A 27,965-nucleotide genomic window follows, 5' to 3' on the forward strand; every position below is an offset into this window, starting at 1 on the left:
CGTAATCTGGGTATTAATGGTATTGGCAACTTATGGCAGAATAATGATGTGATTCCTTTTTCGGACCTTCAACGTAAATGTAATCTTACTACCCTAGATTATTACAAATATTTACAGTTGCATAGCTTTCTTAAAACATTATCCCCACAGGAACGTCAAGGTCTCCAGAAAATCCCACTGATTGATAGTTTATATGTTAAAAGAAAAATTGGCTTTTTTTATAACTTATTGATTTCATCTTACTCAGATGATTTATCACTGGTAAAAGAGATGGGACAAGAAGCTTGGTGTGGATAATGTATTGATTGAAGACTCTATTTTCTTGGCTAATTCCATTTTATTATCTGGCAGATCACGCACACAGCACTACATGGCTCTCTTTGATCTCTATTACACCCCTGAAAAAATTTCTAAATGGGGAGCGTTTAAAGGAACATCATGTAATAGATGTGCATTGGATGCTGCGAATGCAGTGCACATATTTTTGGGTTGTCCACAATTAACTCTACTACTCTCTGAAATTCAATCTTTTCTTTTTGTATTAATGGGAATCACTGTAAACCTAACGGCAGAATTAGTACTGATAGGGGTGTCCTCAACAAAAATAGGAGATGATAATAGAAAGCTGCTATTTATTGCTATGTCTACCTTACGTGCTTGTATTACTCAAGAATGGATTAGCCAAGAACCTCCATCCTTTTCTACTTGGAGGGCTCGTTTCCTAGCTATGCACAATTTGGAACATGCTATATATGCAACAAAAGGGCGAAAAAAAAGACACGTAGGTCAGAAAATATGGGCTCCAGTCCAACAGTGGATCCAGGGGAACACGGTGTAATACGCATTCGTATCTTTATAATCTCTGTATGAATTCGATGGAGTTCAGCTTATATTGAAATGTGTTATATAATTTTTTTGTTGCTTGTATAAATGTTACTTTATGCTCTGTCTTGCTTGCAATAAAAAAAAAAAATAAATAAAAAAAAAAAAAAGAACTTTCTCTAATATCGACCATTTAAGATCTGTCTCAGTGTGCTTCAATTCAAGAAAATGTTGTACCAGGTGAGCATTAATCTTTTTAGTCCCGATAGCCGATTTATGTTCACTAAAACGTGAACGAAATTCCCGACTTGTTTCACCCACATATGCGAGCCCACATGGGCAAAAAAGGATATATACAATATTGCTACTCCTGCAGCTAGTTATTGGCGTAATTTGGTTTCTGTGTTGTTGTAACTCAACCTATCAGTTACTAAAGCCGCATCGCAGGAGTGGCAGGAACCACATCTATGGTTGCCCAAAATCCTTGGCAAACCTGTGATGGATTTCTGAGTATCTATTTTTTTTTTCTCTATTGCGTGTATGGACTAATAAGTCCCTGAGGTTACGATTTCTCTGATACGCCACTAGAGGAAGTGGCAAAGGAGGTACATTTTCGTCGGTATTGAGAATCCTCCAATTCTTATTGAGCACATTTTTGATCTTAAAGTTCAGGGTTGAGTGGTTAATCACATAGGTTATGCAATTATGAGGCGGGCGTTTTGTTCCCCGCAGTAGCGCCTCCCTATCATAATACTTGGCTCTCTTATAAGCATGTCGTATTAAATGATGTGGGTACCCTCTATTTAGTAATCTTTGTCTCAAGGCATCCCCATGTTCATGGAAAGCTTGCATGTCTGTACAGTTACGCCTGATGCGTAAAAATTCCCCAAAGGGTATAGCATCTTTCTGGCAATTCGGATGGTAGCTACCAAATTGTAAGATAGTGTTCTTAGCAGTCGGTTTTCTATAAAGACTTACCTCTAAATAGCCACTTCCACCATCAATAGCAATATCTAAAAACTCAACCCTGCGTGAACTCCAATTCGCAGTAAACTTGAGATTTACGTCGCTGGCATTGAGCCAGAGAATAAATTCATGCAATGTCTCGTCTTCACCTCTCCACACAAAAAAAATGTCATTGATGAAGCGTTTCCAAAGATGCACATTTTCAAAAAATGGAGCCGCCTCAATGTAGATGTTCTGTAATTCCCACTCCCCCATGTAGGCATTAGCCACACTGGGGGCACAAGAAGTGCCCATCGATGTCCCTTTTATCTGCTTGTAGAGGGAACCATTGAAATCAAAAAAGTTGTTGAGAAGAACAACCTCAAGACACTGTAGTATAAAGTTATCTGGTCTCCCATCAGAAAACCTTTGTAGAAGGGCAGCAACCGAGTGTAACGCTTGATATTGAGGAATGTTAATATATAACGCCTCAATGTCAAGCTTTACCAAGGTGTCTCTCTCCGCATCAAAAGGGATCCCCTCAATCTTATTAATCAAAAGGGATCCCCTCAATCTTATTAATAATGTCTCCAGTATCATGTATGGATGATGCATACTTTTGTGTCAAGGGACAGAAAAAGGAATCAACGTATTTGGAGAGTGGTTCAGTACTGGACCCAATCGTAGAAATAATTGGACGCATTGGTGGATCAGCCTCATTTTTGTGTGTTTTGGGTAGGCCATATAAGGCTGAGGTAATAGGATATGTTTTATTCAAAAATGTGTATTCCTCGTCACAGATATAGCCCTCCGTAAGTGCCTCATGCGTAATTTCCTGTATATACGTATTGAGTCTGATCAATGTTCTTGCACACTGGTACTATACACAAGTTGTTCTCATTTTATATTCAATGTGAATATTGAATAGAAAACACATATTGAAATGAACAAACAAAATCCATGTGTACCCTGTAGGAATTGGTAGGCGGGGGAGGGATTTCTTGCCATTGACTACACAATGTCTGGGGGCCTAGCCACCCAATACAATTATAACCAATCTCTTAGCCTATTTGGTAACAAAATTATGCATAATACATTAAAATGCCTTTTTTTCTGCCACAAAAATATCTTTTATTTTTCAAAAGGCAGTTTTTGACTAATCATGCAACTAAAATCAGTGCAAACTTTAAAAGGAAATCTGCTTGATAAAAAAAAGCGGAATATTTCATTTCATGTATAACAAAATGATGTCATATAAAGTCCAGTATTGTCTTTTGTGGGTCAACAGTTTAAATTGCATAGCTCACGCGGCAATTGTTTTACAAGATAGTGGGTGAAGGTAAGTGCACAGTCAAGTGCCACTTTTCAAGGCATTGCATCTGCAAGTGCTATGATAGTGTGCATTCAAGTGCCCTGCAAGTGCTGTAAGAGTGCGCAGGGGAACACTCTACAAGCACTGTCATGGTTTGTGGTCAAGCACTCTGCAAGTGCTCTAGGAGTGCGCGACTGAACACCCAGCAAGTGTTGTAAGAGCGCATTTCTGTACACCCTGCAAGTGTTATGCTCAGAATGTTGGTTTATTGTTGTCTTTTCTTTCTGATCGTATGGTCCCTTCTCAAAGTATGTGAAAAGGAAATCAATGCACTTTTCTTTTCTTTCCGAGTCTGCATACAAGTGCTTCTCTCTTGCTATTCATTGCACTGGTGGTACTTTTATGGATGGGACTGGCCAATGCGTCTTCTTGTAGACCCATTACTAGTTCTTATTGCTAGATTATGATTATCTCCAGATCCCTGCGGACCTCTATGAGCACAGATAGCAACCAGTTCAATCTGTTTTTTTTGTTTGTTTTTTCCAAAAATCTGAGATTTGTAACCAAAGGTCAACATAACCTTGTGGTGCAAGAGATTCAAAATCCCTTTAGTTGATGCTGCAAATGGTCACACTGGTCCCTTGGACTCAGATTGGTCAGTCAAACGCATTCAGCAATGCTAACCCACAATCAGGCACTGGGTCATATTGCAGACTTGAGCTTCGTGAATGCACACGGTAGGCTCTGCTGGAAGTGCTTCAGAGGACACAGTCATCAAAGTTGCTGGAAACTCAGCAACAAGTTGTCACCTATAAGCGAGGTGGAGTGCATCTTCCTCACAAATAGTTAGGAGGTAGCCATTTTCAATTTGGTCACTTAGGGGCAGATTTACGTTAACTGGCGCATCCCTAGGGATGCGCCAGTTAATGTGCGCCACAGTGCGCCACAGCTCCGCCACCCATGGTGCGCCGCATTTACAATGCGGCGCACCATGGTGCAAGGCAGGGAAGATGCGTGACGCATCTTTCGGCGTACGGGCGGTGCATTGCTGGAGTCATGTCGCAAGTGCGACATGACTCCTGCAATGCACAGGGGCCATCCCTACATTGCATGGTGCATCACCCTTACGCCTGCTTCAAGCAGGCGTAAGGAATTGACGTAGAAAGTGACTCAGTGAAATCTTGTAGATTTCACTGAGTCACTTTCCAGGGGCTTTCCTGCGACGGAACGCCCCCCCCTGCACCGGAACGCCTACATGAAACCTGACGCAGGTTTCATGTGGCGCAGGGTCTTACACCGTGACGCATTTCCATAGATGCGTCACGTTGTAAATGCCTCGTAGGGATGCGCCACGTTTACGCCGCCTTGCGTGACGCAACAGCGGCATAAACGTGGCGCAAAGGCCTCATAAATCTGCCCCTTTGACTTTTCATTTTTGAGCAATGTGGTTCACTGCTGTGCTTTTTTTTAGGGAGCAGCGTGGAGGGAGGGATGCGCGTATGTGGTGATATGAAAATCAGGAGATCTCTCTTTCAGACTGCTGTATTTGTTGGTGATAAGTATGGCAGAAAAAGTTGCCACTGGAAAATGGCAGTTTGCACCTACGACCAGCCGCGGCCGGCAGTGGGAGTACCTGCCGGGCGGTGAAGTGGGGAGGGGGAGGGGCAGGGTGGGGGGTGGTAATGTATGGACTACGGAGTTTTAAAGGTAAGTAAACATTTAAATAAATAAAACGAATTTCGTTGAGTGCACTGCATCACCAAATGCGATGCAGTGCGCGCAACGAAATGTGTTTTATTTATTTAAATGTTTACTTACCTGTAAAACTCCGTAATCCAAACATTACTACCCCCCACCCTGCACCTCCCCCTCCCCACGTCACCGACCTGCAGTGCAGGTATTCCCACTGCCGACCAAAAAGAGCTTGTGATGCAGAAAGTGTTCCAAGAGTAAGTGCTTTCATTGGCCAGGATCAACTGACAAGCACTGTTGTCAGAAGAGGCATGACACAATGACTTCCTGTTACGCAGGGATGCAGCAGAGCATTCCCTTCCACTTCCACTTCAGTCTAGGATTGGTCTAGTTCTTTATTATTTGCATATATACATATATCAAGCACAGACGCATTCTTCCCCAATCATAATGGGAACATCCCTTTTCACAATGTTATATTCATCATCAATGTGCTGAGCTTGGTGGGAATGCAACATGAGTTCACTGTGCCTGGGTTTAACCCGCATATTCTTTACTGATTTATTACTGCAGTTTGAAAAGATGAGGCTGAACCTGGCACTCCAGCCAAGTAGACCGGGCAGCTTCCCTCGCAGTAGTTCCCAAAGTAGCCTGACAGTGCTATAATCCAGTCTTTCCAGCCAAAGAGTCTGAAGTAAATGTAGAACTGCTGCCTGCAGTGCAGGTTTGTGAACCAATCACACTCCAGGCCTCGCTTGCGGATCCTGTACTTGTTATCAGCAAGCCGAGCATGGACCACTAAAAATGGCCATTTGATTCCTCGCCGGGATCCACATGGACCAGCACCACTGAATAGTCCTGGCAGCGGTCACAGTGAACCTCCAGTGTGACCCTCCGCTCGCTTTTCTCAAACAAGCCCTGGATGGCCTCAGTAAAAATGAAAGCGTGCCAGACACTGAACTTCAAGTCCACCTTCTTCTCTACTATGTGCCACTTGCAGCTTGTATCATCAGAGACCGGAAAGAAGACCTTGACACGTACTTTCCTTCGGTTGCCCTTTTCAGACTGGTAGGGCTGTAGTTTCAGGTACGGTCACAGAATGGCTTGCTGGACGAAAAGGTGCTGATTCTCTTTGTTGGAGATGAGAAAAGTGAGGTGAACTCTGGACGCTGTCAGATCATCTGCACAAAAAGGAAAGAAACAAGAGATTAGAGGCATAGTGGCAACAGTGTGTCATCAAATCCTCTTGTGGTGAAAAACCACAATGAAAAACAAAAACACTAACCCAGTACAGCACACCCTTTTTTAGGTTCCCTTTACTAGGACACGGAGTGCCAGCTGGCTTCAGCGAGAAAAGGTTATCCTTTATAGTAAGTAAGTAATAGCTTTATTCGATAAAAACATATCATAAAAGCATTAGTATATTAGTATGCGCAAAAGAAGTCAGGTCGGTTTAAACATAATAACACAATTAAAATATAGTGAATTGCATAGAAAATATTTTGTAGAGCATTATTCTAGAATTGCTGAGGTTGGATGCAATTAGGGAGGTTTGATGAAGGCATGCGTGCAAGACATAGCGTCAGTTGGTTAGCATAAGGTCCCAGGAGAGCTCAGAAGCAAGCACAAGTCCAGTACTGGATAGGTCTGCGTTCCACAGTACGTCAGTAGGTAGTTTGAATGTTTTTCTTTCTGAAGCAATGATCTACGCACTACATGGGGCAAAGAGGGTGGTTATGTGAATGACAGGTGTGAATTATAGGTGAGAGTTAAACGTGCAGTTGTCACATGCTGTGTGCACACATCAAGGTCATCTGTCTACAGTGGTATTTCAGATGCTAATGGCTTGAAATTTATGTTTTTGTAAAACGAGGGTGCTTTTGGACAGGGATTTCGTGCACTTACAAGAGGCAGGGCAAGTGGTGCACATCACCCATCCCGCTGCTAGCTACCCTGTGCAAGCCACTTGCAGAAGATTGATATCACATTCCTTGTCTAAGAGCGAAGGAATTTGTGTTTACACTTACTTCCAACCACCGCTGTTGTAATCCTTTTTTTCATAAGGGATTTCAAATTCTCTCCCTCGCCGTAAACTGCTTAAGAATGCGGGGCATATTACCAGCAACTAGCGATAATTATCGCTATGTTGGCTTAGCGGCAATATTTTTATCGCCGTGCTGCGGCGATTTTTATCGCTTAGGAACCTTGCTATTATCAAGGTTTATCTCCTAAGCGATAAAAATCGGCCGAAATGCATGAATATCGCTGAAAAGTCAGCGATATTCATGCATTACCGAGCTAATGCTCTTAGCCATGTTATCCACCTACCATTGGATAACATGGCTAAGAACTGCTATGGGGCAGGTGTTAGCTTTTGGAGATATTCGCGCTTAGCGCGAATATCTCCAAAAGTTGGTAATAGGAGATAGCGATGTTAGCAACTGTTTCCAGTCGCTAACATCTTGGCACGCCCACTTTGCATGTCATTAGTGATAAATTTCACTGACATGCAAAGCGGGGCCCAAGATGGTCGCTATCTCCTACTAGCTGTCGCTAACTGGTGTTAGCGACAGCTAGGTAATAGGGAGATAATTTTATCTCTGCTTTCTTGGCTTTTAAAGCCAAAAAAGTGGAGATATACCCCCTTGATAATATGCCCCGCGGTGTGTGTTTAGACCAGGTCCGCAGATTATGAAAGCTTGTCAAGCGGCGCCCATGACTGGTACACGTGCTCTTGTCTTTCTAAGGAGGACAATGAATGGGGCGCGTGGAATTCCGCTGGAGGTAAGAGGCTCTGACATCCCTCCACCAGGAAGCACCTCAAGGCAATTTTGTTTCCAGATTTGCTCTCTACCAGTACAATAATTCATCTGTCCATCCATTCAGTGGGATCGAGTGACCAAAACGTCAGGTAAACAGCCCACGTTCAGCCACTTGGATAGAGGGGTTCATAGCCCATTTATATCTGCTCAGCTTGCCATCTGTTATCCAACGCAGAGGTAATTCGGCTGGTGGTGTGTGTGCCGGATAAATAGTCAGTCAGTGAGTTCACTTCTCACCCCCACCCTGATTTTTGTACAAGCTCCGGGGAGGTGGCAGTCCCCTGGACTGCGAGGGCCCCCGCAGGCCTCTGCACTATAAATCTGCATTGCCCCCGGGACCTGACCCACCTGGAGGCTTCTATAAAACGAAGGACGGGAGATCGCACTTCGTTTTAAAAAAAAAGTGTGGGCGGGATTAACGAACCCAGCGCGAATCCTGCCGAAAATATAAAACAAAAATGCTTTTTTCGGCCCTGTGGGCCCCTGTGGAACCCCCTGAGCAGGCCTAGGTGGTCAGGGTGTTTCTACCCTGCCCCTGTCCTTCATTTTTAACCTTTTATTTTACCTTTTTTTTGTGACTCGATTCTACCGAGTGACAAGATGGCTGCCAACACTTTCTGGTTTGATGTGCTGGCAGCCAATCAAAATAAAGCTTGTGCTCAGGATGGTTCGCGTATACTCAATGGTCACCAAATATCGATATTTATTTATTTTTGCATTTCTCAGTACCTACTCAACGGATTTATACCATTTAAAAAAAGGTCGCTTTCTGAACCAAGACCTACCCTTTTGCCAAACTTAGTGTAATTCTGTTCAGCAGTTTGAGCTGTAGCTTTGTTTCCTATGAAAATTAACATGGAGAAAACACGTTTTTTGGACAACCCTCTTTTTCTCGGCCCCGCTCTATGAATCCCCCCAAAACTTTCAAGACAGGAGCTGACCTGAGCGAGCCACTAGTTTTAGAAATGTCACGAATATTCGTTAAACGGCGCCAAAGATATTGGCAAAAGAAAAAACGTTTTTACTATGGAAACTAGGTCCTAACTATAACTTAACAGGTTATATATATGTATGTGTGTGTGTATATTACCTACTGGCGGTCGCCAGTAGGTATATATAGTTAGGATTTTTTCTCTATGGGTTTTTTGAAAATTCTATGTCTAATAACTTTGCCGTTTGTGGACGGAATTGGCTGAAATTTTCAGGAAAATGGCACATTTTGTTTCTGAGCAGCCTTTGAAAATTTGGGGGGGGTTCGTCAAGGGGGGGCCGAGAAAAAAGGGGGGTCCCAAAACGCGTTTTTCCCATGTTAATTTCCATAGGGCGGTTGGCCTCACTTTTAGCCCGAACGGCTGAATGGATTTGCACGAAACTTGGCAAAATTGTAGGGACTGGTAGCCCGATGTGCCTTTTGTAGGTCTCAATATATGTGCTCCAGTGGATTTTGAGAAATTAACGTTTAAAAAAAGATATATATCTGTAAGCGCGGACCAGGCAGCGGTCTGGTTCGCGGACTTTTCGCGCAACGGAGCTTTGTGAAGCGAAGCTGATTGGTTCTCCGGCGTCTGTCAACATTCCAAACAGTCCGTAGCGGCCGCCATCTTGTCTCTCGGTAGGATCGAGAGACAAGAGGAGGCGAAAGCGAAGGGGCAAATGACCATAAGGGGGAATAGTAGATCCTCGCTGACCCCCTAGGTTTGATGTGGAGGTTTTAAAAGGGCCCCGCGGGGCAAAAAAAAAAATAATAATAATAATCGAACGGCTGAATGGATTTGCACGAAACTTGGCAAAATTGTAGGGACTGGTAGCCCGATGTGCCTTTGCTAGGTCTCAATATATGTGCTCCAGTGGATTTTGAGAAATTAACGTTCAAAAAAAGATATATATCTGTAACAGCGCTCCGCTTCGCGTACTTTTCGCGTTACGGAGGTTTGCGAAGCTGATTGGTTTTTCGGCGTCTGTAAACATTCCAAACAGTCCGTAGCGGCCGCCATCTTGTCTCTCGGTAGGATCGAGAGACAAGAGGAGGCCAAAGCGAAGGGGCAAATGACCATAAGGGGGCATAGTAGATCGTCCCTGACCCCCTAGGTTTGATGTGGAGGCTTTGAAAGGTTCTCGCAGGGCAAAAAAATATATACCGTTTTTTTAGTTTTTTTGCGTGGAGTGCGCTCGGTTCGCGAACCGGGAAGCGTTCTGGGGAGCGTACTTTCTTGAAAATTAGTGAAAAAAGTTAGAGTACAATAATAATTGTGAGTGATCAGATGTAGGGTAGCTCTGAGAAGAGCTTTTGGGTTTATGGTACATTTAGGTACTTATAAGTAGGTACCAATGCACATTCTTAAATTCAGAGTGAAAACTCTGTTGCCCTCATCTGAGAAGTGAACTCCATCTCCTCTGTAGATATCTTGCATGTAGTAACGCAAGTTATTGTTGTACAGGGAGCCCATTCCATGGTCTCTCATGTAAGCTGAAACAGATTTGTTTACATGCTTCCTCGATTTCTCAATTTGTGGACAAAATTGGTTCGACCACCTCCATTTCTGTCTTTGGCATATATTTGAATATACCAAGGCAGTCTGAGGAAAAAGTGCCATCAATTGCTCAAAGGTGTCCTTTAAAAGCATTTCCAGACCTACCCCAGTCAAAGTGCCCAAATCATTACCTCCACAGTGCACAATTAACAGGTCAGGTTTTGGCAAATGCATAAAGGTTTTCACCAATGGTATCAATTGGTGACATTTTAATCCTCTGTGGCCAAACCACTTAATTTCCACATCTTGTAAATTGAGGTTAGGTAAATTCCTGTTTTCAGCGTACCTTTGAGCCCAATAGATGTAGCTATGTCCAACAATCCAGACAGAAAACATGGCGAGAGAAGGTTCTCCTGCAGTCAGATGAAGTGTGGCAATGAAATGGCAGTTGAAAAAATGAGAGTGTAAAATGAAAAAAACTGAGGAGTTTCTGTGTTAATGAAGCAGTAAGAGTGATTGGTGGATTTTGATTGCTGAAAACAGAAAGTTAGTGTGCATGGATGAGTTCGTTGAAAGATGTATTTTGAGTGGCGAAGAAAAAATCATTAAATGAAAGAATGCTTTGGATATGCAGGTGCACTGAGAGTTCAGAGTTCAATTGCAACATTGTTGTGTGAGAGGTCTTGCAAGAGGTGGTTGCTATGCAGAAAAAGCAGAGAGGGGGCAGAGGGGGGAAGGGTTTTGCTTTGAAAAAAAGTGAGGGAAGAGTTTTGATTGGGTGACATGAGAGATCTGTGTGAGGAATTACAGCATTTCTGTGCTTTTGATAGCTGCAGACTCTGGAGTGCATACCTTTTGCTCTGCTGAAGACAAATTGGTGTGTTTCTGAGACTGTTTTGAAACTCAAAGTATTTGCTAAGGTGAGAAAAAATTTCTTTAATTTAGATAGAAAATAGTGTGCTTTAAGGAGAAAATTATGAAGAAAGTTGTGTTTTTCAAATGTTGCTTTGTCTCAAGTGTTTCACAAATAGATTTTGTTTCTTTGAGAAATTGTAATTGGAGAAAATGTGAAGTATTAGTACTGACAGGGTTTTTATGTGCATAGGAGCTGTGGAGTGTTTTCAAATTATGACTTGTAAATCGTTTTTGAGAAAAAGCAATGGTTTTAATATTGATGAGAAGGACATAATGGTGTCTGCTTCTTTATAAGGTAATTGAGAGTCTCTGATGTTATTTTTCCCAAATCAATGTAAGAAGTTTGTCTGTGGAGCAAATTGCTTGTAAATATGCTCCCACCTGTGCATGGCAAATTTAGATTTTGAATGTTTCCGTTACATAGGCATGTTAAAGGTGACTGAAACATGCTGCAAAGGCAATCAAAAAATGCTTTTATGTGTCTTAAGGACATTTTAAGTCATTTCCCCATGTGCAGTGTTTTCAAATTATGAGTTGAAAATCGTTTTTGAGGTAAAGGAATGTTTTCAAAATTTATGTGCGCCATATGACCCCAAATTTTTTTTTCAGGGGTGCAGCAGGGTGTTCTTGAGATACCCCTGCACCGTCGGAAAAATTCGTAATTTGCGATGAGGTAATTGCTAATCGCAAATTGCACCTTCATTCCTATGGGCCTCCTGCTGCATGGAAATGAATGGGTAATCTTGCTGAAATGCAAAGTCGAATCTGTATTTAAAAGGGTCTGCACCTCTGTACGGGTGTTCGCTATGTGAAGCACGAAAGTTTCACGGGCCGAACTCAAGGCCACCTCTCTCTGAGACAAAAGAGCTCTTATTCTTGCCATGCTGTTGAAATGTGCTCCCAAGGTTGGTATTTGTGGCCAGATTGAAAACTCCCTATGTTCATGTGTGGGAGGAAATAGAACATTTCTGCAGCAAATAACCCGTTCATTTACTGTTACGATAAAATGAATACTTTTAATTAACCCAGAACAATCTTCATTATTGAGCATCAAATAACTACCATTTTCCAAGAACTTGAACGTGGGGATGATAGCAGGAACTGGCGTGCCTTGCAACACGCAAGCCATATTTGGTCGGTGTTTGTTGCATGAACCGTGTAACTGTCTGTGCCTACACATTAGTGAATGATCTGGCGTCTCAGTGCATTCCTCTCCATTCAGATAAAGTTCTTGATCATCTTTGAAAATCTGTATGTGTATGGAAGCGACCAGACTTGATGAAGAAAACCACTACCTAAAGGTTAATAACGACCTATTGGTATATATTTCATACAATTTGAAAACTTATATAAAGCAAAAGGCAGCGTTATTAAACCGTGGATAAGGCACGTTGCCAAAGCAGTCAACCTTTTGGATTTATACTGGAAATGTTAAAGGAAGAATTACGGAGTAGGGCCTGTAAATCTTTAATAGACAACGAGTAAAATTACTCCAACCATCGTATTCCTCTAACTCCGGGATAGTAGGGGTGTTTAATTTTTTAGAAGTAGCCAATCCAAAGCATTTGGTCTGGGAAATTGTTTCATTCACAAACAACATATGTTTTGGGATGAGACATGCACGGTGGAAAGCCTCAGTGCCTTGTACCTGCCAGGTTCGTGAACCCCAAACTGATGTAGATCCTGGATATTTTTACTCTGTATTACGTTAGCATGGTCTCATTACTGGTTTAAACGCCATTTTTCCTTTTTTGTAACTTCTGCACACGACACTTAGTTGTTGCTTTAGCTTTCAGCCTACCTGCGTCAAGATCTATGCCTGCTTCAAGCAGGCGCAGGGTTTTGATGTAGCTTTGTCCTATCTGATTGTAAATGCGGCACACTGTGGGTGGCAGAGCAGCGGTGCACGTTAACTGGTGCATCCCTGGGGATGTGCTAGTTAATATAAATCTGTCCCTTTACATTTAATTATGTGCAGGGGACACAGAGTAGGTGAGGTTTATCCAAGGTTAAGAAGAGATGAGTCCTGTTCAGTGAAAAATTGGAGATAGGCTTCAGTATATTATATACTTAAGTAGTGTGTTAAGTTTTTGATGACTGTTATTAATTTACTGTTGGGTAATAGTGGTTAATAACATTTTTTATTATATTTTACCACAGATTCAACTGCACATTATTTCAAGATTTTAGGATGCCTAGCAAAGAAAGAGTAAGAAAGGCTGGAAAACGTCAAAGACAGCAGGAGCATGGAATATTGCAGCAGTCCTCTAACAAAAAGATTTGTCAAGTCACCAAGAAAGCACCGGGTAAGAGTCGAAAAACAGTCATAAGAAATATGTGTAGTAAAAAAAATATTACTACAGAAAATGTTTCACTCCAGAAAAGGAGACCGAATTCAAATGGTAAGGAAAGGCCAATGAGAAATGTTACTGCTAGAGTAAGAGATAACTCTATGCATGAAAGTAGAAGGAAACAACAGTTTAGGGATATTCGTAAACGAATGTTCCGCAACAGGATAATTGGGAATTTGTTAAAAAATATTAAGAAAGGTCAGCAGAAAGTGGTTTTTTATAAGAGAAAAAAAATAGTTGAGAAAGTTATTGATCAGGCATTTGAATTTAAACGTAAGTTATTTATTTTGACAATCAATAGAATTAGGAAGCTAAACAAGGTAATTTATGATTTCAAAAGAAATAGTAGATGGAAGAGAATAGTTAATCGTAGTAATTTTTGTGAAGTTTTTTCTGGAGAATGGATGCATAGTTCAAGCTCTGAGGCATTTTTTAATGAGGAGAGTTATTTCCAGGATAATGATTTGGTGCATGCAGTTGACACCAGTGGTCGAGCTTATGAAGTGAAAGATGGTTGTCCAGTTGAAAAAGAAAAACTTGTGAGAACAGAGATAGAAGAGGTGTTAGGTAATGAGGTTTTAGGGAGACGTCCTAAGGGTCCTGTGTACACCTGGAAGTGTAGTAGTATTTGCAGTGTACGACAGGATTCCATCAATTTGCTTTGTGATTTTATACGGTCATTTAGTAAGAAAAGTTTGAAGCAGAAAATGAAGTTGTTGCAAGAATTAGATCCTTGCAGAGTGAGAGAAGTGATAGGTTTGCATGGTCATTCACTGGCTTGTCTTTCCAGGAGAGTATGCCAGAGTGTTTTTCATCATTTCAGGATGCTAGCAGTGCATCATAATAAAGTGAGGAAATTAGTTAGAATGTTGTATTATGCTAAGAGTCCAGCAATTATGCTAAAACAATTATGCGCTGCTCTTTTGCATGGTTCTGAAATAGATGTGAAGAATATATGTGAAGAAATTGAGTTTTGTTACTTTGGAAGTAAAGAGGAGAATGTTGAAATTGACCAAGAAGAAGAGAGTAATGTGGAAGATAGTGTACAGGTTTCCAGTACAGATAATTTCCAGAGGGAAATTGCGACGTTTGAGGTGAAATCAAGTGAGAGGCCAAATTTCACTTGTGTGTGTTGTCGACGCACTTATTATAAGAATCAGACTAAGTTAGTGGATTTATATGGAAAAAGTGAAAGGGAAAATAATAGTGAATGGAAGGATTTTACAACATACTTGATGGTAGAAAATTGTTTTGATTTGGGATTGGATCAACGTGTGTGTACTTATTGTTGTAACAAATTAAATCAAAACCAGATGCCTGCTAGAGCAGTTCATAATAATCTGGAATTGGTTGAAATTCCTTCTGAATTGAAGGATTTAAATACTTATGAATCTATTTTGATTCAAAGTATCCATCCCTTTCAGGCTATTGTAAGAATGGAGCCAAAGACAGGGAAATTGCCTCCATCAGATTTACAGAGAGGATTAAAGGGAAGAGTTGTTTATTTGCCTCTAGATTTGAAGAAAAACATTAACACAATTGGAGTAGAAAAAGTGGAAGAGGAACCTCTGGTTATCTTAGTTAATGGGGTTCCGACAAAGAATAAGAAAATATGGCAAGATTTAGTAGATGTTAGGAAAGTCAAAAGGGCAACATTGTATTTGAAAAAATATAATAAATACTATAAAAATGTATATGTTGCAGAAGAGGAAGTAAGTGAGGAAGAGGATAGCGATTTGTGTGCTGGTCAAATTGAGAAAGTAGAACCCTGTACTAGTGAAGAAATATATGAACATTATAGTGTTCATCCTTTGCATTCCAAGGAAGTCATGGGGAATGCTATTGAGTTGTTTCAAATGAAACAAGCGAAAGGGAGTCCCATTAGTGTTTGGGAGGAAAGTTTGGAAGCTCGGTGTTTCCCACAGCTTTTTCCAACAGGTCAGGGAGGAAGATATGATGAGCGACCTCATCAAATTCCTGCTTCTGAATACCGGACTTTGCGATTGTATGCAGGAGATCCTAGGTTTCGACAATGCATTCCTTATTTGTTTCATCTCCTGTTTGAAAGCGATCTGTCTGGACTGTCATATGCAGTGAACCACATCTTGAAAAGTGGTATACACATGCAAAACATCTCGGCAAGTGACTTTATGGATAAAGTCAATGTCCAAGACAGTATTTTGGATTCTCACCTGATTAATCTCATGGCGTGTCAGCGTGGTACTAATGAGTACTGGTACCGTCGTCATGGTGATTTAAAATGTATGCTGAAGAACTTAGGAACTCCCACATGGTTCCTCACTTTGAGCTGTGCTGAGTATGGCTGGGAAGACTTACTTGAATTTCTACGAGAGGCAAATGCTAACGTAGAAAACATCGAATTCAAGACACCCGGAGAACTGTGCTCTTTGGATCCAGTCAATGTATGTAGGTACTTCAATCATAGATTTGAAGGTATGATGTCTTTCATCATGAATAAGAAGAATCCACCTCTTGGAGAGGTGTTGGATTTCTTCTGGAGGAAGGAGTACCAAGCAAGAGGTGCTCCTCATATACATATGTTGCTGTGGATCAAGGATGCACCTAAATTTGGAACGGATGCAGACGACTCAGTGATGAGTTTCATAGAACAGTATTCTACGTGTGCTGTTCCAAACGCAAAGGAGAAAAAAAGCCTAAGAGAAAAAGTTCTACGTTTCCAAAGCCATCGATGTGGAAAGTACTGTCGTCGTAAATTCCGGAACAAAGACAAGTTCTACACCAAATGTCGTTTCGGCTTTCCACGATCGGTGATTTCTAAAGGAAGAGTGAACAGTTTGATGTCTTCGCTGCGACATAATGTGATGAAGAAATCACCTAAAAACACATACAATTTGAAGAGGAACGAAGAGTCTAAGTACATCAACGACTACAACCCGGTGATTTTGTCCATGTGGAATGCTAACATGGATATACAGTTTGTGGCTGATAACTGTATGGCTGTGGCTAGGTATGTGACATCTTACATCACCAAAAAAGAGAAGACAGAATTGAAGGATATGTGGGAGGACATTTCCCATGAAAAGAGCCTCAGCAAGAAGTTGTACAGTTTCAGTCTGAAGATGTTGTCGCATCGAGAAATCGGAGCTTACGAATGTTCTGACCGGTTGTCTTCAGCAAGTCTCTATGCCAAGTCCAGGAGTATCGTTTGGGCGAGTGTTGGTCTTGCTGCAACGCGTAATCGAGTTCTGAAACCTGTGCGGGAAATTGAGTATTTGGCGGAAAAGGAGCCAAACAGTACCGACATTTTGAAGAGCAACATGTTGGATACATATTATCCAAATCGAAGCAGTCACCTCGAGAATGTTTGTCTGTATGAGGTTCTGCAAAATTACATATTCAAGAGGAACATCAAAGAAGATACTGAGAAAGGAGTGTATGCTGTAATAGGAAGTGAGGGATGTCTGGTCAAGCAAAGAAAATGCCACTTGATAAACCATCGAAAATTGAGTGGCGAATCTCCTGAAAAAAAGGAGTTTTTCTATTTAGCACTTTTGCAACTTTTTAAGCCTTGGCGTGCAGAAGAGGAACTGCTTGGAGATTTCCTCTGTTACGAAGACTCTTTCAATGCTGCCAAGGAGACCATAGAATGTCCTGCTTTTCCCAAATATGTAGAAATGTTGAATGTGGAAATTGAGCAGGAAGCAACGATTGCAGCCGAGATTGCCAGAGACAGTTCTCAGGACAGTCAGAGTTCTGCTTCATTGAGTCAGGATCCACTAGGAGGACCTCTTATCGAAAATGAAGCTGCCACTGCTATGAATGAAGTGGAAAGAGCCATGGCACATGCTCAGGAGGATGCGGTTAACTTAGAAGAGTTGGAAAGACAACTCAACGTTGAGCAGAGGAAAATATATGACGAACTTACCATGCAAATTGATCATGGATTAAGTCATGATAAGAAAGAGTGCTCATGTACGTCGTTGAAGCCTGTCCGACTGTACGTGAGTGGAGAAGCGGGAACTGGAAAAAGTTTCCTTATTAAAGCAATTTCATGTTATTTGCAGGAAAGGACAGAGTCATCGCTGTCTTGTGTTGTCACCGCTCCAACTGGACTGGCAGCACATAACATTAAAGGGATTACTTTACATCATTTACTGATGCTGCCAGTGGAGCATGACAACAAATTAGAATATCACAAGCTATCTGGAGATGCTTGTTTTGAAGTTTCAAGAGTCTTGAGGAAAATGAAACTTCTTATCATTGACGAAGTAAGCATGGTTTCCAATGTTATGCTTGCCTTTGTGCATTTGAGAATGCAAGAAGTTCTCAAAACAGAGTATGATGTGTTATTTGGTGGCAAACACATCATTGTTTTTGGAGATCTTCTGCAGCTGACACCAGTGAAAGGGCAACCTGTGTTCAAAATGCTCACGCATGAAGATACCAGGAAGTGCTTAGGGAGTATTGGCAACGTCAATATATGGTTAAACTTCAATTATGTTGAACTGCATGAAAATATGCGTCAGGCAAAGGATGAAGTTTACAAGACTATTCTACAAGATGTTAGAATTGGAAAAGTGACCGAGCATGGGAAAGAAGCTTTACATGCACGATTACTGACAAATTTATATCCAGACGAAGATGTTGTGCCTGAGAATATTTTTCAGAAAGTTACTGAGAAAAAATCTGGAATATGTTTGATGCCAACTCTTGCAGAATGTGCCAAATTCAACAACAAAATGTTGCATTTAGAAAAGCAAGAGATTGTGAAATTGGAAGCTATTGACAGAGTAGAGCATATGGGATCAACAATTATTTTGTCTGAGAATCTGAAAACAAAATTGGATTCATTAGAGAAGAGTATATCTAAAACTGCGGGTTTTGAAAAGACTCTGAATGTGTGCTTGAACTGCCGTATAATTTTAAGAAGGAATTTACATGTTGAAAGAGGTCTGGTAAATGGATCAATGGGTAATGTTGTTGATTTTGTGAAATACAGAAATAGAGATGGAATTGAATTTTTAAAAATTAAATTTGATGGCATTGAGGAAGTACAGCTAATTGCTCGTTGTTCTGCTAGATTTTTGCTTGTAAAAGACTTATATGTTCGTCGTAAGCAGTTTCCTGTTTGCTTGGCATATGCGGTGACAATCCATAAATCGCAAGGTTTAAGTGTAGACTGTGCATTGGTGAATATTGGCAGTTCTGTGTTCAAGGAGGGTATGGCATATGTGGCATTGTCACGAGTTAGGACTTTATCGGGATTGTACTTGATTGAGTGTGATGTCACAAACATTTGTGCGGATCTAGATTGTGTTAAGGAATACAATAGGTTGAGAAGAGAGTATGCGCCACATTTGCCTCAGTATCCTTTGTTTGAGAAACGTGTGGTAGGCCGGAAACGAAGAAATGTGACCAATACTGGGGAGGTTGTAGCAAAAAGACGAAAAGTTGATGAACCTGAAATTATAAGCAGAAACAAAAAGGATTCTGTTGAAGATGTTGTTGGTTTTCAATTTGAAAACAGTTCTGGTGTCAACTGCTATGCTAATGTAGTGGTTAATGTTGTCTTTTCTCTAGAAACTTTAAAAGAACAGATTGTGGTCAATTCGGATCAAAGATTTTGCAGTTTGTTAAATTCTGTGTTAGAGAAATGTAGCACTGATAGAACAAACATAGAAAGTGTGTCTGAAATTCGAAATCTGTTAGACAGATGTTCAGGCCAAACACAATTCTCTCAAAATAGTCAGCAAGATTGTCAGGAGTTTTTAATGTATATGCTTGATGTATTGCATGATGAAGGTGTAGATGTAGATCACCTGTTTGGGCTTTCTTATCAATGGCAGCATGACTGCGAGAACTGTAGGGTATCAGCTACTACTAGTGTAGACTCAGAAAGATTTATATATTTAACTTTGCCAGACAGTAAATCAGTCTCTTTTAATAAGCTAGTAAAAGCCGCTGATCACAACATGGAGTGTAGCCAATGTAAATCTGAAATGATGTCCACTTTATTTATACGAACATATGGCCAGTATGTCATTTTAATGTTCCAACGATGTAGGCCTGATGGAACAAAATTGACAACTTTAATTAAAAATTTTGTGGCTTCACAGTTGTCAATATCAGGAAGGACTTTTGTAACTGTAGCAATTATATATCATGATGGTCCTTCAATAACATCAGGACATTATACAGCTTATTTAAAGTGTAGAAATGGCTGGTCATTCTGCAATGATTCTGTTTTAATTTTCAAAAAAAAATTGCCATATGACCTTAAAAACTCTTACCTGGTGTTTTTAAAACCAAAATTTTAGGGAAAGAATCTCGGGATGTGCTCTGAGGAATTTCAAGAAGTTCTCATGGCTCCTACACTATTTGGCCTTGAGGATAAGTGTAGTACAGAGACATAACTTTTTACCATAACACTGGACGTTATTGAGAAATACGTGCACTGTGAATGAGTTCAGAAAAACTATTTCTTTTTATAAGCTAATTGAAGCAGCGAATCAAAACATGGAGTAGAGGGAATGTAAGTCTGCAATGCTGTCTACTGTTTTACATTGCTTTGTGATTAAAAGTGATGTAGAGAATTAAATAATTGTACTAGTCATAAAGGTAGTGTAAGTCTGCTTCATAGTAAGCAGTATCAGTGTGATAGGAAATGTAGAACATGATTGAGCAAGAAGGGGAAGATATTACTAGTCCAGGATTGTGTAAATGATCTTCAACATTTTAATTCTGAAAGTTGCGGAAATGCGAAAAGACGGGATTGGCTTACAAGAAATCCAAGAGTTATACATGGCTCTGACACGATTTGGCCTTGTGGAATCGTGTGGTAGAGAGCGAGAAGTCATTTATTGTATGTAACATGTTTTTGAAAACGATGGAGGTTTTCTTTCAGAAAGTGGCGGGTTGAAAGTAATAACAGCACAACAGAGTGTAAGCTGTTCATAGGACATCCTTGGCCGTCATGGAAAGTAAGTTAACTTTAAGGAGTTCTGAATTCTGATTTGTAATGTATGGGTTTTTTAAACACAATCATTTTGATTGTGTTTTTTTTTCCCCGCTGTTATATGATGAATACCTTCAAGTCACTGTTTTAGTGAAATTTGATACATTCTGAGAACAGCAAAAATAAACCATTTAACATGTATAATTAATTCTGTTCTGTTTGCATTTATGATGTACATGTAGAACTGTGTAGGAGGCATGGAGAAGGTGAGGCTTCTGTCAGTGTCAAAGTTGTTGCATACAGTGCTCATATTCTACGTAGTCTTTTATATTTCATTACTTTCACTGTTTCTGACAGATCTAAAAAATTTTTTTTTAAAAGAACAGTAAGTATAAGGGAAGGAAACAGACAGTTATGTTAAAAGAAACACAGCTATAGGGAATAAACTAGGGATACTGTTACCCGCAATCCTCTGCTGATGATGTCACTGAGCATGTCATGAATGATGTAATATGTGACATCATCAGCAGTGGATTACGGGTAATAGTATCTCTAGTTTACTCCCCTATAGCTGTCTTTCTTTTAACATAACTGTCTGTTTCCTTCCCTTATACTTACTGTTCTTTTTTATAAAAAAAATTTTTGGGTTCGCTTCCGGTTCGCGTACCGGGGAGCGAACTGGGAAGCGAACTAAGAGAAATAGAGGTTGGCACAGTTGCAAATATTGTACCAATTTTTTTATAACGGGGAGGTAGTTCTGAAAAGAACTTTTTTTTAAATTGTTTTTGTTGTTTTATATTTTTTTTATTATTTTTCTGAACATTTTTTTACTTTTTTTGAATTTTTCTGAACAGTTTTATATTTTTTTTGTTTTTTTTTCGGAGGGGGCAACGAAAACGATTCATTGTAAAGGGCTCAACAGGAGGAAGAAAACAAAAAAAAGAATTTATTGTTTGGGGAGTTTCGGACAAACATGAGCATGATTGTTAATAGCTCTGTTGATCAGAGTGATGCTACTTTCTGCGTAGCAAATGATTCCACTGCAATGTACGCAGACTTGTTTTACTTCACGAAATCTCGTTTGTATATTTGGCACCATCTCCCTGCCCTCTGGTCCCGTTACTTCCGGTACAACAGATCTTCTGGCCATAATAGGGAGATTATCTAGGTCGTCCTGTTCCTCTTCTTCCTCTTCTTGCTGAATTATAACTTTAGCAGGTGGTCCACTCTTCCTTGGATGTGGTGGAGGTGGTGGGGAAGCACCAGCTGAAGCTAGTAAAGAAGCCATTGCTCACTGGTAACAAAGGGTCTTTCTCTCACAATGATGAAAGTCAGAGTGAGGAAAGAAGGAGGGATTTTCACCATTTGGGAAAAAAAATAGTTCTCAACCAATGAAAAGTGTTCATTTTAGATCATATGACCTAGTCTTACATCATTAGGAAACCGAAAGTGAAATGAACCAATGAAAAGTGTTATTACCAAGTCACATGACCTGCTGTGTTTACGTTACGCGCTTTGCAGGGCCTCCCGGTTTGCTTCCAGAAACCTGTGCTTTGCGACTCGGTAAGCGTACGAGTTCGCTAACGTAGCACGTCATATGACGTATCACGCGACAACGCGAAACGTCATGCGGACGGGAGGCGTCACGATGTTGTTTTCTAACGCGGCAGTTGCGGTAAAGAAACGTTTACCGGCTCGCGGTCTATTTCGCGGCATCAAGGTCAGCTAACGGGAAGCTTCCCGATTCGCGAAGCGGGAACGAAGAAAAAAAAATATTTAAAAAAAAAAATTATTCATAAACATATAAAATATATTTTTGGATTTAAAGAAGAATACATTTTACAGCTACAGATATTAGCTGTTAAAAAACCAATGAAATTCACAGAAAAAAACATAGGTTATAGACCATATATAGTTAGGAATTAGCATTTACAAAACCTTGAAAATTCACTGAAAAAACCATAGGTTATAGACCATATATAGTTAGGAATTAGCATTTAAAAAACCTTATTTTACTCACACAAAACCATTGAAATTCCATATATAGTTAGTTGCACTAACTATATATCGCGCACCCGTAATCCACTGCTGATGATGTCACATATTACATCATTCATGACATGGTCAGTGACATCACTGATGACATCACTGATGACATCTCAAATGACATCACTGATGATATCTCATTTGACATCAATGGTCACATCAATGATGATATCATTAATGTGACAATACAATGCATCTCCTCACACTTTAATATAACCTCTGTTACACCCAGTGTTAAATACAGAGTATAATTTTTGAAACCATTGACACACCAATACTAGTTACTACATACCCACTCACTGATTCCTACGTCTACACACACATTCACTCATTCACCCATACAATCATTCATACATACAATCACTCATCTTTACAACACTATCATATGCACTCATACACCTATACAGACACTCACACTCTGCCACTCATCCATGGAGTTACTCACACACCTAGTCAGTCCTGTAAAGAATCAATCACAGTTCCATTTTCTAATCTACACAGTTAAACATAGAGTACCTTACATTTTAAAACATATACTAACACATACTTACTCTCTTATAGAATCACTGATACAAGTACACATTGATCTGCACAGAGTCACACACCTCCCAGCCAGTCATACACACACTCAGTCTCCCATACAAATACTTGTGCAACCAATCAATAACCCATATAGCTACTTATATAGCTACTGATCAACACATGCAGCAGCTTGCACAACAACAGACATGCTGATGCACACTTTCAGACAGTTTAGTCACTAACCCGTGCATTTAGTAAGACGCATTTAATCACTCACTCATACAGTCAATCACGCACCTACTAAAACCTTCATTCAGACACTTATACATCCACTCATTCTTCAATATGTAAAACATATTTAAACTTTACAGAAACACATAATCACTGGATGTTGTCATCAGTGATGTCATTTGAGATGTCATCAGTGATGTCATCAGTGATGTCACTGACCATGTCATGAATGATGTAATATGTGACATCATCAGCAGTGGATTACGGGTGCGCGATATATAGTTAGTGCAACTAACTATATATGGAATTTCAATGGTTTTGTGTGAGTAAAATAAGGTTTTTTAAATGCTAATTCCTAACTATATATGGTCTATAACCTATGGTTTTTTCAGTGAATTTTCAAGGTTTTGTAAATGCTAATTCCTAACTATATATGGTCTATAACCTATGGTTTTTTCTGTGAATATATATATATATATATATATATATATATATATCAAAACAAAACCCTTTCAGGCATAGAGTGACGCATAAATTATGCAAAAAAGAAGGAGAGAACTCTGGGTAGGTCTCAGTTTAGGTGGAAAGCAGCTCCTGTTAGAGCACTCTCAACATCAGCGACACTCTAGATCTGCTCACCTCAAATGTCTGTTTTTCTATCAAAGTTTTTAAGCATAAGATTAGACAGTGCTATCCATGCCGAGATAGAAAATGACAAAGTCTTTCGCCATTTAAACAGCAAAGTCTTTAAGCATAGGACTAGTACAGTGCAGTCCTTGCCGAGCTGTCAAATAACAAAAGCCATTTATCACTCCAGGCACAATATTACAGCTTTGAATTGGTAAAATACCAACTCAAGCCAACCTGAAATGATTAAAAGCAACCCCTGACACAGTGTTTCGCTCTAATTAGAGCTCTTCAGAGAGGTATAGCTTTGTCCAGACACAAGGGAGCACCCAGTATTAAGTCAAAACAAAACCCTTTCAGGCATAGAGTGACGCATAAATTATGCAAAAAAGAAGGAGAGAACTCTGGGTAGGTCTCAGTTTAGGTGGAAAGCAGCTCCTGTTAGAGCACTCTCAACACCAGCGACACTCTAGATCTGCTCACCTCAAATGTCTGTTTTTCTATCAAAGTTTTTAAGCATAAGATTAGACAGTGCTATCCATGCCGAGATAGAAAATGAAAAAAGTCTTTCGCCATTTAAACAGCAAAGTCTTTAAGCATAGGACTAGTACAGTGCAGTCCTTGCCGAGCTGTCAAATAACAAAAGCCATTTATCACTCCAGGCACAATATTACAGCTTTGAATTGGTAAAATACCAACTCAAGCCAACCTGAAATGATTAAAAGCAACCCCTGACACAGTGTTTCGCTCTAATTAGAGCTCTTCAGAGAGGTATAGCTTTGTCCAGACACAAGGGAGCACCCAGTATTAAGTCAAAACAAAACCCTTTCAGGCATAGAGTGACGCATAAATTATGCAAAAAAGAAGGAGAGAACTCTGGGTAGGTCTCAGTTTAGGTGGAAAGCAGCTCCTGTTAGAGCACTCTCAACACCAGCGACACTCTAGATCTGCTCACCTCAAATGTCTGTTTTTCTATCAAAGTTTTTAAGCATAAGATTAGACAGTGCTATCCATGCCGAGATAGAAAATGACAAAGTCTTTCGCCATTTAAACAGCAAAGTCTTTAAGCATAGGACTAGTACAGTGCAGTCCTTGCCGAGCTGTCAAATAACAAAAGCCATTTATCACTCCAGGCACAATATTACAGCTTTGAATTGGTAAAATACCAACTCAAGCCAACCTGAAATGATTAAAAGCAACCCCTGACACAGTGTTTCGCTCTAATTAGAGCTCTTCAGAGAGGTATAGCTTTGTCCAGACACAAGGGAGCACCCAGTATTAAGTCAAAACAAAACCCTTTCAGGCATAGAGTGACGCATAAATTATGCAAAAAAAATTATGCATACATACATATATACGTTCCAAATTCCTGCTACTCCTGCCGCTCTGATCTGAATTCCGACACAGAAAAACAGGTACAGACCACACAACAGCGCTGTAGATGATTTCAGAGGTGGTTTATTGACCCCTTGTCGCCAGCATGACTCGTTTCGGCTATGTCACAGTAGCCTTGATCACATGACATTAGGAACCAATAACTGTGTTTAAATACTGTGCACAATCAAATAGATGGGCGTTTACAGTCAATAGACATTGAAGACATACTTTTTAAATATGTATATATATATATATATATATATATATTCACTTAAAAAAACATAGGTTTCAGGGGCGTTATAGTTATTTGGACATTTCACTAGTACAAAACCATTGAAATTCCCCTGTTATAGTTAGTTCAGCTAACTATAACTCGCACACCTGCAATGCACTGCTGATGACATCACATATTACATCACTCATGACATTGATTTATTATAATCAGCCTGCAGCCTGACGGACTTCCATCTGTGTGGTTGAAACGTATGTGGTGACCCAGGGAGGCTTTTGGACTTAATAAAACCGAGCATACCGCGCCTTGACGTGCAGGACACCAGCCACTTTGGGTTTCATTCAGTTTCCCCACGCAACATCAGCACGAGAATGTTGCATCTTGGAGTTGCAGTGCCTACAGCGCTGCACTCGGTGGGCGAGCACAAGATTGGGGATGGAAGGTGCTCCCACCAATGGGAGGACTGCAGGACCATTCAAAGGTGGAGGCGCGGCAATGTCTTTTGTTAGCAGCGGCGTCTGAGGAAGGCCACACGGCCGAAATGCATTGTGCCTGTTTGCTGTCGAATTAAAGCACTTACCTGGATTCCCTGCGTGGCCTCTTCCTTTTGGCATGCTGGGGGGGTTTTGGACATTTGTTGCGTCAGCCAGAGGTGCATTAAGAGGCCCCGTTTCACAAGTTGGCAGGTTTCTTCACTGGCTTCTGCATCCGCAGTTTTTGTTGTTTTCCAAGGGATTGGAACGGCACCAGCCCACCCGCAGTGGTTGCTCAGCAGGGCTTGCTGCCATCCGGCAGCGCGTGACTTCACGAAGCTAGATTGATTTATTATAATCAGCCTGCAGCCTGACAGACTTCCATCTGCATGGTTGAAATGTGTGCGGGGACCCTGGGAGGCTTTTGGACTTAATAAAACCGAGCATACTGTGCCTTGACCTGCAGGACACCAGCCACTTTGGGTTTCATTCAGTTTCCCCACGCAAAACCTGCCCGAGATGTTGCATCTTGGGAGTTGCAGTGCCTACAGCCCACATCGCTGCACTCGGTGGGCGAGCACATGATTCAAGATGGAGGTTGCTCCCACCAATGGGAGGACTGCAGGACCATTCCAAGGTGGAGGCGGGGCAATGTCTTTTGTTAGCAGCGGCGTCTGAGGAAGGCCATACGGCCGAAATGCATTATGCCTGTATGCTGTCAAATTAAAGCACTTACCTGGATTCCCTGCGTGGCCTCTTCCTTTTGGCATGCTGGGGGGGTTTTGGACATTTGTTGCGTCAGCCAGAGGTGCATTAAGAGGCCCCGTTTCACAAGTTGGCAGGTTTCTTCACTGGCTTCTGCATCCGCAGTTTTTGTTGTTTTCCAAGGGATTGGAACGGCACCAGCCCACCCGCAGTGGTTGCTCAGCAGGGCTTGCTGCCATCCGGCAGCGCGTGACTTCACGAAGCTAGATTGATTTATTATAATCAGCCTGCAGCCTGACAGACTTCCATCTGCATGGTTGAAATGTGTGCGGGGACCCTGGGAGGCTTTTGGACTTAATAAAACCGAGCATACTGTGCCTTGACCTGCAGGACACCAGCCACTTTGGGTTTCATTCAGTTTCCCCACGCAAAACCTGCCCGAGATGTTGCATCTTGGGAGTTGCAGTGCCTACAGCCCACATCGCTGCACTCGGTGGGCGAGCACATGATTGAAGATGGAGGTTGCTCCCACCAATGGGAGGACTGCAGGACCATTCCAAGGTGGAGGCGGGGCAATGTCTTTTGTTAGCAGCGGCGTCTGAGGAAGGCCATACGGCCGAAATGCATTATGCCTGTATGCTGTCAAATTAAAGCACTTACCTGGATTCCCTGCGTGGCCTTTTCCTTTTGGCATGCTGGAGGGGTTTTGGACATATATATCTATGATAGAAATCTGACTCTGACTAGCACCATCAGTACAACAGAGGTTGAGTATCTGGACACTAGGGTCATCATTAAGAACAACACCATAGAGACAGTGCTATATCGTAAGAGCACAGCGGGAAACACACTTCTCCATGCTCTAAGCAGCCACCCCGACAACCTCAAATGGAGCATACCGTATGGGGAGCTGCTAAGAGCAAAGAGAAATTGCAGCAACATCTCAGATTATAAAAAGGAAGAGGGAGTCATGATTGAAAGTTTCAAGGCCAGAGGTTATCCGACCTGGGTCCTCAAAAAAACTAAAGAACGGATAACAGCGATAGATAGAACTAGCATTTTGAAGGAGCTAGAACAGGGAGAGTTTTGCGAGGATGCAGATAAAAAAGAAAATATCTCTCGCTTGATAATGACATACAATGGGAACTCCAGAGAGGTTCAGAAAATAATCAATCGACATTGGGGTATTCTCAAAAATGATCCAATAATTGGTGAAAATCTACCAAAGAGAGCAAGTATCACGTATAAAAGAGGTAGAAACTTACGTGACATTCTGGTACACAGTGACCTAACTAGTAACACAGTTAGGAAAGGTATCGATTTACAAGGTTTCTTTCCTTGTGGCCACTGCAAGGCCTGTGGTAGCTGTAAAATGGTAAGAGAATATTGGAATACCAGCACCAATAGAATGACACCGATATCACAGTTTCTTACCTGTACCAGTACTTTTGTTATTTACATACTGGAATGCCCGTGTAAATTACG

At 41.0% G+C, this 27,965-nt stretch overlaps 1 pseudogene; it reads right to left on the reverse strand.

The window, feature by feature from the left end:
• Positions 1 to 5,007: 5,007 nt before the first annotated feature.
• The window catches only part of LOC144762457 (inhibin beta B chain pseudogene), a 37,330-nt pseudogene continuing 14,372 nt past the window's right edge, over positions 5,008 to 27,965 (reverse strand).

The sequence above is a fragment of the Lissotriton helveticus genome, chromosome 1_1, assembly GCF_964261635.1.
Source record: "Lissotriton helveticus chromosome 1_1, aLisHel1.1, whole genome shotgun sequence".
Classification (NCBI taxonomy): Eukaryota; Metazoa; Chordata; class Amphibia; order Caudata; family Salamandridae; genus Lissotriton; species Lissotriton helveticus.